At 40.1% G+C, this 14,035-nt stretch overlaps 1 protein-coding gene and 1 pseudogene across 14 annotated transcripts in view; both read left to right on the top strand.

Annotated features, from left to right (window-relative positions):
* Znf385b (zinc finger protein 385B) overlaps positions 1-14,035 on the top strand; it is a 394,108-nt gene that overhangs the window by 138,925 nt on the left and 241,148 nt on the right. The gene's annotated exons all lie outside the window — the stretch shown is intronic.
* On the top strand, positions 10,142-12,910 carry LOC116090362 (annotated as a pseudogene).

The raw sequence follows: 14,035 nt of genomic DNA, 5'->3' as shown, positions 1-14,035 counted from the left end.
CTGGCTTCTCATTAATCTTAAATGCCATTATTGTTTTTATATATATTTTGTTAATGATTTGAATATAATGATATCTCATTAACTTTTTTGAGTTTTTTTCCTTTTCTTTTTGTTTGTTCATTGGTCTGATACACTACATATTTAAAAATAATTTTACATCACTTTTGACAACATAATTAAAATACATTAAAACTTATCCTATATTTTTATTTATTTAACATCTATCAGTGTAACATATTTGCAGTTGATTTAAAACACCATCATCACTGCTAACTTCCCCCCAACATATCTCTTCCCCATGACAAGGGTCACCTGCCTCTTCTTCAGTGACCAAGTATTGGAAAGATATTACCTGCCTTTTCAAGCATGTTTTACCATTTACGAGTGAGTTTTAATCTTACCTGAAATCAAATGAGAACAGAATTGCTTCTTGGCAGGGATATGTGAAGATTCCAGAATACTTTATATTGTGCTACACAATTATGCATACATCTAGGCAACACTTTGATACCATGAACAAACACTAATTCAAGAAAGTTTTAGAGTCCCTAAAGCATCCTCAAGATCAACATAATGTAGATGAAGGCTGGAAAGATGGCTCACAGATGAAGAGCATTGTTGCTTTTGCAGATGACCTAGGTTAGGTTCCTAGCACCCATCTACATGATGGCTCACAACCATGCTTATCTCCAATTCTAGGGGACTCGATCCACCTTCTGGCCTCCACAGACACTAGGTACATGTCTAATATACATACATATAGGTACATCTTTAAAATTTCATGTTTAATGAATATTCCATATGATGCAGCTTGGGACATAGCTTGATTGGTGGAGTGCTTGCTTCATGAAGCCCTAGGAGTTCTATCTCTAGGACCACAACAAACTGGGTGTGACGTTGAACTGGTAATTGGTTGGCCACTCCTACAAGTTCTGCACCACCATCATCCTAGCACTACTTGCAGGCAAGAGAGACTGTAGGTTGAATGTTTTGTGGCTGGATTAGTGTCCCAATCCCTCCACTGGATCCCTTACCTGGTTACAGAAGATTTCTGGTTCAGCCTCCATATCCCCCATTGCTAGGTATCTTTGCCAGGGTCACCCTTGTAGATCCCAGAGACTTTTCACTGAAAGTGTCTGTGTTGTCACCGAAATGCCTCCCCACCCCTAATTCCAGTTGTATCTCTCAGTCCCCTCTCCCTCCATCCCCAATCTGCCATCATTGCATCTTGCCATCTGATCCCTTCTGTTCCCATACCTTTACCCCAGTCTTCTGGGGTTAAGAAGGGTTACTTCATGATTAAAAACAAAACAAACTGTTGGTTTCAAAGCTCATCTCTGTCATTTACTGCCTGAATATCCATGAGCATTCATTTAAGAGTGCTATTGTCCAGTTGGATTATGTGTGGACAACAGGGAAACCATAGCTCTTACATTGTCATGGAGCTAAGTGAGATGTTCCTGAAATAACACATGCTGACATGTGTGGTCAATAAATATGCATGTTGGTAATTGTTTCTGTCACTTGCATCGCTCTGATTCCATTCTCTTACTTGCTCCTGCCTTCCTCCTTTCCCTTACCATTCCTTCTTCCTTCACAGCTTTGTCTAACTAGAGGAAGCTGACCTCCCACATACGTGTGTGTATTCTGTGTCCATGATGCTTAGAAGCTTCTTTGGAATGGCGGATATCTATGCAGGAACGCTATTTTATGATTTTTTGTTCTGAACTCCAAATTGTGTAAACCAAATTAATAGATTCTAGCCTTGCCTGTGGTGTATAAGGAGGACTGGAATTAGGGTCAAACTTTTTATGACATTAGGGTGGCTGGAGTTTTAGGACCCAAGCAAGACTCACACCCATGGTGGTGATAGTTTAAAAGATTAAGGAGCCTAGTATTCTTGCTTTTAAGTTAAACACCACCCGCCACTCCTACACAACCTCCATGCTAGAAGTGAAAGTTTTGCTAGGCAAGTTCTACCACTGAACTACACTCTCAGTCACTTCATGTACAACAGTCTTCTGTCTACTGTTTTGAAGATTGGGAAAGTGAGCAGTCAGAATCTACTACATTTTGTGTTTCTGGTTAAAGCAACACACGTCTATTCACCCAACAGAGGTAGCCCACTACAGACCAAAACACAGATACCACTGAAGTCCAACTTGGTGAAGGGTTACTGATGTGAGTGGAAATGACTCAGACAGCTGCATCACCAAATGCCACCCCAGCACAGGTGACAGCTCACAAAAATTGGAACCTGGAGGCTACTGCACTGCCTCCAGGTAGCTTAACAGACTGAAGAGTGCCCGTTACTAATGACTATGTTGGCCTAAACCTTTTCTAACAGCTCAGCTTTTTTCTGCTTCTTCCAGGCAACTGATCTGGTCTGGCTGGTCTGAGAGCCTTTAGGTCGGCTTGTTCCTTCTGGGAGGGAGTGACCTAGTGAATCTGGTCAGTTTCAGGGACTTCCTGGAACTAGTTTGAGTTTACATCCCTTCTTAAGGAGGTTCCCAGCTAGATGGAATGTTTCAGTCTCAGAGGAAACTGTAACACAACACCACTCTCCAGAATTCATATAATATTGTTGCTTAGAAAACAATGATATTAGCCAGTGTGGTGGCAAATGACTGGATTATAGATTGTAGATATCTCTCCCTTCTCTTCCTTCTTCCTCCTCTTCCTCTCTGCATTTTTTAAAAAATGTGATATGGTCTCACTCTGTAGTCCAGGATGGTCTTGAACTTGTAACATTCCTCTGGCATTGGCCTCCCAAGGGCTAGAATTGCATTTCATACATGCACCATTGGCTACATTGTTTTCTGATTTTGCTCATGGACCATATTGGGGATGAGAAAGGAATTGCCAAAACATGGAAAACAAAAAAGAACAGAACAAAAAACAGAGGTTTTGCATCTCCTAAGATATGAAAATAAGAAACCCCCTCTGGTTACCCAGTGGCTGGATTTCAGCCTCACAAATCCCTCCTAGACGGGTTTACTTGTACTTATGTCACAGAGAATTACCTGTGTGGAAACATTGTGTTTCTGACTGCACTGTGCCACCACAACTTATGAAAACTTATCTGCATATGAATCTTACAGTAATTAGTCACATTTAATAAGCATACCACATACAATACACAAATTTGATTTTAATATCTGTCACAAGATGTCTGAGATCAATGTTACTCCAGTAAAAATATTTCTATGAATTTTGCAACAGAATTTGCTTAGCACCCAGATCCCTTCTTACAAATGAATTCAAATGATTCTAAATGAATTATAGATGAATAGAATTTTAAGCTGCCTTTTTATTTAATTTTTTCATACGTTTTATCATTCCTTTCCCCAAATCTTCCCAACCCCTCTCCTCACCTAACTTCATCCTCTCTCTCTCTTCCTCAAAAAACCCCAACAACAAATTCAAAATAAGTCAATGAAAATCAATAAGACAAAAAAAAAAGCAAAAGAAAATGCATACAAATAAGATGAAATCTGTTTTGTGTTGGTCAGCTATTTCTGGGCCTAGGGCCTGTTCTGGACTGTGGTTAATGTACCCAGAGACACTCCTCTTAAGAAAGTGGATTTTCCTTTCTCAGCAGGTATAATTTGGAAATAGCTTCTTGGTTAAAGGTGGGAACTTCTGTATACTTCTTTCTCAGTATGGGAACCCATATGCAAATTTTTAGTGAGTAAATTGATGACTATAAGTGAAAATAAAATATATGTATGACATTTTCTCCTTTGATTACATTATTTAAGTCTCACAGAAATGTAAGTTTTAAAATATAACATAATTGTAATGTATTCACACTGATCTTCATTTTAATATACCTCAGAGGTTGTTTATTGAGAAATATGATAAGGGACTAGAGAAATGGCTCAGCAGTTAAGAGCACTGGCTGCTCTTCCAGAGGACTGGGGTTCAGTTCCCAGCACCCACGTGGCAGCCCACAATTGTCTGTAACTGCAGTTCCAGAGGATCTGACACCCTCACAAAGGCATACATTCAGACAAAACACCAATGCCCATGGAATGAAAAAAAGAAAGAAATATGAGGAATGCTGTCACATAGTGAGGGTTACTTTTTTTTTTTTTTTAATGTAAAAAAACTCTTCAAGTAACAAAGGTGACCTTCTTAACACTTTGGACATAGTTGGCATGTACTCGCTTTGTTCCGTTTATAAATCGGAGACTCATCTCTGTGGCAGGAAAGCTCTCAGCTTTTGCTTGTTCCTCTTTATGGGATGCCTTTGCAAGTGGGGGAGCAAAAGAGATACTATTTTCTGGATGTTAGAGACACCTACCCTCAGAGAATGCACCAATTCTACCTTTAGCCCTGGGAAGTTACTTAGACAGGATTATACAAGTTAAGTGATCCTTCAGTGAGGGCCAACAGTGAATTGCTTATAAAATGTATATGAAAAACTTGACTTGAAATCACTCCTTGAATGGAAAGGCCTATTCTGTCTTTGCTGTTAACACAGGAAGCATAGAAATGTCACCTGGCCAACATCTCGGGCACCAATAACAGTATGCACCTCCACCCAGCTCTTTAAATTCTTAAGCTGATGGTGGAAACTGTAAAACAGATCATTTACACCCACAAAAACATAGCTTTAAAACTCATGAAACTATGCTTGAGCATTCCTGGAGACCATGGAAAGAGGCTGGGTGGTGCTGGGTAAGTTTTGTAGTTATCTCTTTTACTACATGCTAAGCAGGGAGAGAGAGAATCCATCTTACAGGATTGTTGGGAGGATTAACTGAACAATTAATGTGAAACTCTTAGGACAGTTCCTAGCACGTAGTAAGCTGTCAATAATCATTAGCTGTTATTATTGTCTGAGAAGATAATGGGACTCTCGGGTTTACAAATAAATTGCATATTAAAACGGGACTACGTTCAAGTGAAGAGAGACTATAATTCCAAGGGAATCCATAACCAGGAAGACCTTAATGCATTCTCGTGCTTTCGTCATAATAAGAAGTCTTCTGGTCAGAAACCAAGTCGGGGGAGAGAAGCGGGGTATTTCTAAACTGCATCACCAAATTCTTCAGTTTGTAACCTGGAAGAACATGTGTCAACAGTAATAACACTTAAATTTTAATACAGTGACTGCAGTTGCAATCAGTTTTAGTTTGTTTTAAAAGATGAAGTAAACGGCTGACACTGATGGGCTGTGCTTTTGACGTGACACTCAGGATGACCATGAAACCTGGTCCATGCTCTCCCTGCTTCCCTGTTCCCAGCACTCCTCAGACAGAGTCTATTCAGCATCCTGCAGTGACACATCCTGTCTTCATTTGCAAGCATGCTGTGGCATCCAGTACTTTCTCTGAGCATCGTTGGGATTTGCAGGCATAGACACAGACTCTTAAGGCTAAAAAGACATTGGAAAAGAGCAAAGATGTGCCAGTGGGACCATGCTCCTCATTCTGCAGATGTGGCCATTTAGACTTGAGAGTCAGGAGGAAAAGCTCTTCTGAATCAATGGGGTACACCCAAACTTCGAGAAATAATGGTGCAAACAGTTTCATAGTATGCCAGCTGTGGCCTGGGAATTGAGTGGAATGAAGGTGACCTATGAGCTGGCAGTCAGCAGATACTAGCTCATAGCGCAAGGCTGTATTTTAGAGTCGTGGGCTGTAGAACTCGGGGGTGGTATAAACAGGGAAGGATCATTTAAGAAAGACATCAGCTTTTCTCTTCATGGAAGTCAGTGGGCTGGGGGCTATTTGACAGGTTCTTTTCACGGTTTCAGCAAGTCTTCATTGCAACCAGCAATTCTTTTTCTTTCATGGTTTTTTAAAAGGAATTTTATTGGTACTGTCCTTTCCTCTGGTGTGTATTCAGTCTACTCAAAAAAATATGTGCCACTCCTCTGCTAGCACAAAGTATACATGAACCCCTGTGTGTTCATTTAGACACCTGGAGGAAAGCTACAGAAAACAGCATCTTCCCCTGATCAGTTATGTTATGTGGGCATACTAACTGGCAACATCCTATTTTAAATGCATGTCCCATACATGTTTAAAATCTTTTGTTAAAAGTGAGAATTGTGATTCGGGCATGGTGGCACACCTGTAACCTGAGCACTCTGGAGGCCAAAGGGGGAAGACTGCCAAATAGTTACAGACTAGCCTGGGCTGCAGAAGGAGTTTAGTGCCCAAAGCATGGATTATTCAACCATAAGAGCACTTATGGTGTAGTATTTTCATTGATTTAGAAATAAGCATGTAACCCAAATCTAAAACGCATAACTGCTGTGTAGCGTCATTGACAGACGAGCCCACGATGGCATGCACCACTAATGACAACACGTGACACAACAGCCATGTTCAGTCTTTGCTTCTAAGGTGTAAAGCAGAAATACTAGCGTTTGTTCATTGAGGATTTCTGCTTGAATGTACTTCCATGTTTTGGGTGCGTGTTTTAGAGAAACATGTTGTTTAGATTTTCTCCTCATGGAGGAAAGAGGAAGCGTTACTGTTTAATGGACATTTAATTTCATTTTGGGGAGATGAGCAGTGGTGACTTCTGGGCACCAGGATCAACATGCTAATGCCTTCACCCTCCAACTGACACGGTTCAGATAGCAGATGTGTGCTGTGTGTATTCTATTACAACATAATTTTAAAACATGTCTCCTCCATACTAAGAGGACATTCCAGTGTATTTATGACATTATTTGAAAACATTATTTTCCTTAAAATAACTCTAAGTACAATATGAATATGCAATTAAATGCATTACCATAAAACATTGGTTAGATTTTGAAACCGTGAAAATGCTTAAACCCACATTGGGATGTAGTTAAGAAACACTGCAGCCCTAGCCGGCAGGGATCTGAGCGTGTGCTTTGATTTTATGCTTAACTTCATGACCTTATATAATGTAATGGTTTCTAGCTTGACTAGAAAGTTTAGAGATGACTTTTTATTGACTTTAGTCAAAGGAGAAGATTATTCAATAAGAGCATAAACATTAAGCTTCTGGTATTTGGAAGTTGAATTAGATTGAATTTCAGGTATTATGTGTGGGATAAAGTGCTTTTATTATGATCACTCTTCTTTTCAACTCTCTATAGTTCCAGTTTAATGGCATAATAATAGCATGGCTGGATTTACCAGCCAGAGTTATAAATATGTAACATTCATTTCTAGGTAATATATTATACACCTCTTTTATGAAGTAGTAGTTACCCTTGATGTAAAAGTGGGTATTTGATTTGAATAAATGATCCTGGAATTTATGAGACACTGTTAGTTATCCTGTCCTCCCAGGTGCTAAAGAGCTTTTGCAAGATGTCAGAGTTGGATAAATAATAATTGGTCTTCAAGAATCTCTAGTCTGCATGATAGTTATTTTAAAAATTCAACTTAAGACCCTTAAGGCAGAGACATGCTCCAATTTCATTTTTACTATACCTATTGCTTAGCCACATTTTCCTAAAGAATAGCTCATGTTCTATTGACAAACTGTCACTCCTCTCTAGGGGTTTTGCTAAAACTATCTTCAATGGCTCAATGTTTATCTAATTACTATATATCTTTTTAATATGCTTTCTATTCCTTTTGGAGTTCAGGTGTCTGATTCATGTATTTTTGAATACTGCTTCAATTCACAAATAAAAGAAAAGGCCATATAAATTCTTATAAAGAGGATCAACTTAACATTATAACATGAATAGCGATCTTATCTTGTAATTTCCAGTAGAACTGCACAGAAGCCAAAAGGTTTAGCTTGTAGTTGTGGCTAGCTATGTTATAAGTAGTGCCAATATATGTTTTGTTCTGCAAAATCGGTTATATATAGAGAAAATACACATATTCATGTTCATGAAAAAGGAGAGTCTGACTCCATGTAGCATGACATTTAATCCCCAGGTCATTAGAGGCTCCTCAGTCCTGAGACGTCTTGAAAGCACTGAAATTTTACAGTTAGGTGAGGTATGGACGATGTGGAAGCTGTTGGAGTCTTTGGTTCTTCCTGGTCCTTGGTGCTATCTTTCTGTGTGTGCTATACCAAGTATGGGCACCACTGATTGACTGCCATTTTCTGTCTTCCTTTCCTTATTCAAAGTTGCTTTAAGGCAAGTAGATGGCCCCACGTCTGAGAACATCCTAATTTAGAAAAAGAGTCATACTAACTTTTTAAAATCCATAAATAGATGATCAGTTCTATTGGATTTTAGCTAGTATTATTGCCTTTCCACATCTGTGACTTCCACATCTGCGAATTCTACATCTAGATGCAACTAATGGAGAATCAACAAAATCTGCAGGAAAACATGTCATGAGCAGTGAGTACATATGGAATGGCTTTCCCCTCATATTCCCTAAGCAGTACAGGATGGCAATTGTTTATATTGTATATGGGTTAGAAATAACCTAGAAAGGCTTGAAAGTATGTAGGAGGATGTGTCTAAGCTATTTGCAGATACCATGCACATTGGAGACTTGATGCAAACATGCATTTTGGTACACAAAGCACAGCCTGGAACCAATTGTCCCTTACATGCTAAAAAATTAATGCTCGTGCATAAATGGTATGCTGATGAGAAAACAGCTTCTTTGTATAGTTTAGTAAAGCAATATTTATTGAATAGTTGATTAAAAATGAATGTAGCTTGAGGATTTCTCCCTTATGGATGCTCTTGGCATTTACATGAACCACATGTTAGGAGGCCAGTCCTGATGACTCATGGGCTTGTTCTAACATAGCCTGCTTTCTACAGAGTTCTTTATTCTGGACTGCCAAATAAATAGAATAATACAATATGTAATTTTGGGGTGAGTGACTTCTTGAATTTGTTAACCTTGTAGTTTCAAAGCTTACCCATGCTGTAGCATATACTAGTACAGTTCTTTCTCTTTATAGCTGAATAATATTCCACTCTATGGTTTTATCACCTTTGATCATTCATCGTCTATTGAGTAGCACATTATCTGTGAAAAAGCTATTGTTTCTACCTATGGGCTAATAGAAATACTGCTTCTATTAGCACACCTGTGTGAATTTTTATGCTACTTGTATTATAATTTCTATTGGGTATATAGTTAGGAGTGGAATTCCTGAGTTACAGAGTAAATCTATGACTAATTGACAGATGAATTATGTTTTTCAAAGTGATGGCACCATTTTACATTGGTCCTAGGAGTGCAAGGGGCCCCACCTTCAGTTTAGCATCTCTTACTGTAATCAAGTTACTGGCTCCCCATCTTAGTGGCTAGGAAACAGCATTTCTTTCAGGTTTTCATTTTTATGACCCAAGTGCAATAGTGTCCATCATTTTTTATGTGCTTTTTGAACTTTTGTTTATCAGCTTGGGGAAATGTTTATTCAAATAATTTCTCCATTTGTGTGTATGGTATATTGTGAGGGTGAGGGTAGGGAACACACAATTGAATGTGCAGATGTGTGTGCCTTTTGTGTGCACAAGTACACACAAAGCAGGACTTTGGACGTCATCCTCAGTTACTCTCTACCTTATTTCATCAAGATAAGGCCTCTCACTGAGCAGGAAGTTGGCTGTCCAGCTGAGCTGGCTGGCCAGTAGTGCTGGGTTTAGAGGTATATGCAGCCAAGCCTGGAAAGCCATTGCTTCTGAGATTTCAATTCAAATCCTCATGATTTTAGAGATATCTTTCCAACTCCCCTTTTTTCATTCTTTATTAGCTCTTTGGTTTTTGTTTATGGAATTGTAATAAACAAAGAATATCTTTCCAAATCCCCTGTTGAAATTCTTTATCACATAGAATTTGAAAATATTCTTCCCATTCTGCAGTCTACCTCCACTTTCTTTTTTTTTTTTTTAAAGATTTATTTATTTAGTATATGTAAGTACACTGTAGCTGTCTTCAGACGCACCAGAAAAGGGTGTCAGATCTCATTATGGGTGGTTGTGAGCCACCATGTGGTTGCTGGGATTTGAACTCATGACCTTCTGAAGAACAGTCAGTGCTCTTCCCCACTGAGCCATCTCACCAGCCCCCCCCTTTTTTTTTTAAAGATTTATTATATGTAAGTACACTGTAGCTGTCTTCAGACATACCAGAAGAAGGTGTCAGATCTCATTACAGGTGGTTGTGAGCCACCATGTGGTTGCTGGGATTTGAACTCTGGACCTTTGGAAGAGCAGCCAGTGCTCTTAACCCACTGAGCCATCTCACCAGCCCTACCTCCACTTTCTTAATAGTGCCCTTCAAAGCAAAACATTTTTCAATTATGATGGAGCTCCACTCCTTTCTTTTGTTGTTGATTCTTTTGATGCCGTATCTGTGAATTCTCCACCAAATCCAAATTATGACAACTTATACCTATGTTTTCTTATGACATTTTTATAGTTTTAGTTACTTTGATACATTTGTAGCTAATCTTCAATGGACTCTCACACAGCACTGGTTGTACTTTATTCGAGGTTCAGTAAATGAGATAGAGTCGACTTCCCTGACCTATGAATATGTGATGACTCTTACTTGTGATTTCAGGGGCATCATATCCCATTACCACTAAACAACACAGTTAGCCACAGATAGAAAGCAGTAGTCACGAGACGGTAAAGCAACATCACCAACTTTGTGAAGCAGGATGAGTCAGAGGGTTGGAAGACAACTAAAGCTCACAGATGGTTTCAATCAAAAGCTTACAACTTCCTGGAGTCAACATTCAATCTTTTCCCTTCCCAGAATATTTTTTCAATTCCAGCTGCTGAAACAGTGTGTCTATAAGTTAGTGTTCTCAGGATGTGTTTTAACAGACAAATTCCTGTCAGCTCCTGACAGTTTTGTATCTTAGTTTTGTACTAAAAAGTTCAAGTATATAGAGTTACAAGTCAGTGTCATACCTTGATGGAATTAATGACTCGTGCTTATACAGTTACTTCAGTGAAATAAAGCCAGGGTAAAACAAAAAAACAATTGGGGGATGGGGGAGACAGTGCAACTGAGAGCTACTCAGGATTGTTTCCAATGCAATTGTAGGCCTGTTGTCTGATCATCAATTTCAAAAGAAGTAGGTTGAGTTACTATGTTTAACTCTTAAGAGTAAAGTTTAGCAGTGAACATAGGACCTGATCACAACTTACCTGCACAGCTTTTAAGTTAGCTGGCTACGAGTCAACTTAGCTGTGGGCTGACAATGATGGGTGATAAAATTCTCTATAGAGTTTGATGATGATGATGATGATGATGATGACGATGACGATGATGATGATGATGATGACGACGATGATGATGATGACGATGACAATGACTTTGGAGCCATCAATATGGCTTAGTAGGTAAGGGTGCTTTCTGTCAGTTTTGATGACCTACCTAAGTTGGAGCCCCTAAATACAACAGTAGAATTAGAGAAAGACTCAGGTGAGTTTTCTTCTGACCTCCACAAGTCAGTCGCGCGCGCGCACACACACACACACACACACACACACACACTACATGCAAATAAAGAAGTAATTTGATGTTTAAGGAAAAGGTCCCTTGACACCCAGTGTGTTTTAAGTTCAGGGCTGGAGGCATCCCTGCTTTCTCCTCTAAGAGGTGGGTCTGTCCCGCCCCTGGCCCCCAGTCGCTTGCCCGTGTTGACCTGCCTACCTCCTACACCTGACCTACCCCGGTGCTGCATACTCCCTGCTGGACCACAGCCTGACATGTTCCCCAGTCTCCCTTGGTCGCCTACCCAGGCATGGCACAGGGCCTCACCACACTATGGCAGCATCAAGACACAGCTCAACTTCATGCTCAGTGCCAAAGCTGATGGTGAGGCCATTCTGAAAGGCCTTCAGTCCATTTTTCAGGAGCAGGGGATGGCAGAGTCACTGCACAGCTGACGGGACTATGGATATTTAGCAACTTACACGAACAAGAATGGCAGCTTTGCCAATTTGAGAATTTATCCACAAGGATTGGTGTTGCTGGACCTTCAGAGTTACGACAGTGATGTGCAAGGCAAACAAGAAACTGACAGCCTTTTGAACAAAATAGAAGAAAATGAAAGAATTGAGTCAAGACAGTACTGGGGCAGGTGAAGAGATTACCACCCATAGTTCAAGGAGGGGCCATTGACAGATACTGGCCTACTGCTGATGGGCATGGTTGAGTATGACATAGATGAAGAGTCACCCTGTCAGAATATCAAAATTCTACACTCAAAGCAGTTTGGAAATATTCTCATCCTCAGCAGGGATGTTAATTTGGCAGAGAGCAACTTGGCGTATACCCGGGCCATCATGGGCAATGGTAAAGAAGACTACACTGGCAAAGATGTACTGATTCTGGGAGGTGGCAATGGAGGCATATTATGTGAAATTGCCAAACCGAAACCAAAGATGGTCACTATGGTAGAGATTGACCAAATGGTAATTGATGGATGTAAGAAATACATGCGGAGAACATGTGGAGATGTCTTAGACAATCTTAAAGGAGACTGCTATCAGGTTCTTATAGAAGACTGTATCCAGTACCAAAGAGATATGCCAAAGAAGGGAGAGAGTTTGATTATGTGATTAATGATTTGACAGCTGTCCTTATCTCTACATAGAAGATTCCACATGGGAGTTCCTCAGACTAATTCTCAACTTGTCAATGAAGGTTCTGAAACAGGATGGGCAATACTTCATACAGGGGAACTGTGTCAACTTGACTGAAGCCCTGTCACTCTATGAAAAACAGATGGGGCGCCTGTATTGTCCTGTGGAATTTTCAAAAGAGATTGTCTGTGTCCCTTCATACTTGGAATTGTGAGTATTTTATGCTGTTTGGAAGAAAGAAGTTGAGCATCCCCTGAATGATGTGTGCTGCAAGCCACCTTCCTGACCTCCATTCTTGGGAACCATGAGAGCCCTGAGATAAACATTCTGCCCCAGCTAATTGAGAACCCTGAGATTAACATCCTGCCTGACAATCACAAGGATGTGAACCCTGAGATTAACATCCTGCCTGACAATCACAAGGATCCAGCTTGGCCCTGGGAAAAGAACATTCACGGAAATCCACTCCCTCCCCACCTGTCATCCACCCCCTCCCCACCTGTCACACGGGAGCTCAACCCCAGAAGATTTTGTAACCTTCCATCTCCCTCCTTCCTCTCCCCCTCCCTCCAAGATTTTTGCTTTAAATATGCTCTCCTCAACCAAGTAAACAGCTCTTGACAAGCAATGCTTCCTTGAGTCCTGTCGTCTCTCTCATCCATTCTTTATTCACAGGTTGTGACCCTCCTCGTTTCCCTGAATTACTGGACCTGCAGGCCAGGTCACTCCATGTGCTATATATGCCATCAAATGATTCAGGCAGCTGCTCATGAATTCCTTCAAGTGGTTTTCATTTTTAATTATTATTTTTAATTTTAAAAAGCCAATGGGAAAAATGTATATTTTGATAAGTTAGGGTGTTAATTTTTAAAAGTCAGATGAAGGACAATTAGACAATCTGGCAAAGACTACAGAATGCCCTGACCCCCTAGAATGTGATTTTAGTATCTTTTTTTCCCTCTGGGTAGGGTTTGAGTTTTTGTTTTGGTTTGTAGTAGACCTTTATTTGGACATGTGGAGGAATGAACATCATTGTTTTGTTCTGGAGGGAAGCTCCTGATAGTGTTTCTCCCCTCTCACCCCCAAATTGACTTAGATATTAAAATTTGGTGTTTTTAAAGGTTTAAAAAAGAAAAAGTTTCCTCACTTAGCTGTCTGTGTCAGTCAGAGTTCTAGTGCTGTGAAGAGACACACTGACCAAGGGAGATTTTATAGGGGAATGCATTTAATTGGGGGCCTACTTAACAGTTTCAGAAGTGTAGTCCATTACCATCATGTCAGGGAGCGTGGCGGCATGCAGCAGGTGCTAGAACCTGGTGGTTCTGTGGATTCATAGACAGGGAGATTCAGGGCATGACATGGGTTTTTGAAATGTCAAAAACATACTTCCTTCAACAAGGCCACACCTCTTACTCCTTCTAGTCCTTTCAAATAGTGTCACTCCTTGAGCCTGACTAAACATTCAAATAGCTGATGGAGGACATTCTTACTCTAACCACCACA

Source organism: Mastomys coucha, unplaced genomic scaffold, assembly GCF_008632895.1.
Source record: "Mastomys coucha isolate ucsf_1 unplaced genomic scaffold, UCSF_Mcou_1 pScaffold15, whole genome shotgun sequence".
In the NCBI taxonomy this organism is placed as follows: domain Eukaryota; kingdom Metazoa; phylum Chordata; class Mammalia; order Rodentia; family Muridae; genus Mastomys; species Mastomys coucha.
This window is presented reverse-complemented; position numbering and strand designations above follow the sequence as displayed.